The sequence below is a fragment of the Hipposideros armiger genome, unplaced genomic scaffold, assembly GCF_001890085.2.
Source record: "Hipposideros armiger isolate ML-2016 unplaced genomic scaffold, ASM189008v1 scaffold_45, whole genome shotgun sequence".
Lineage (NCBI taxonomy): Eukaryota > Metazoa > Chordata > Mammalia > Chiroptera > Hipposideridae > Hipposideros > Hipposideros armiger.
The window spans coordinates 3,788,133-3,788,455 of NW_017731395.1; positions in this window are offsets into that span (position 1 = coordinate 3,788,133).

Below are 323 nucleotides of genomic sequence, written 5' to 3' on the forward strand. Positions count from 1 at the left end.
ATTCTAAGTTTGGCCCGGATGATTTTAATGAAAATTTCTGAGTTCTGGACAATGGAACAAAAAAGCCTGGGTGCCTACAGAGCCCCTGGTGGCACGGCCAGACCCAGGCGGGAAGACAAAGCCCTGCCCGTGCCACGGAGAACCCGCTCCTCAGGCGTTCAGCACCCGGTGGCAGGCGTCACCCACACATCGCTGAGATTCTACAGAAGTGTAATTTGCAGTGTGACAGGTCTTGTTTTTTGTTTGTTTTTGGTGGGGAGCTACTAGTTGTATTTTGTTTAGTTTTTAAGATAAAATAGTAGTTATGTATGTCTATGTTTGTG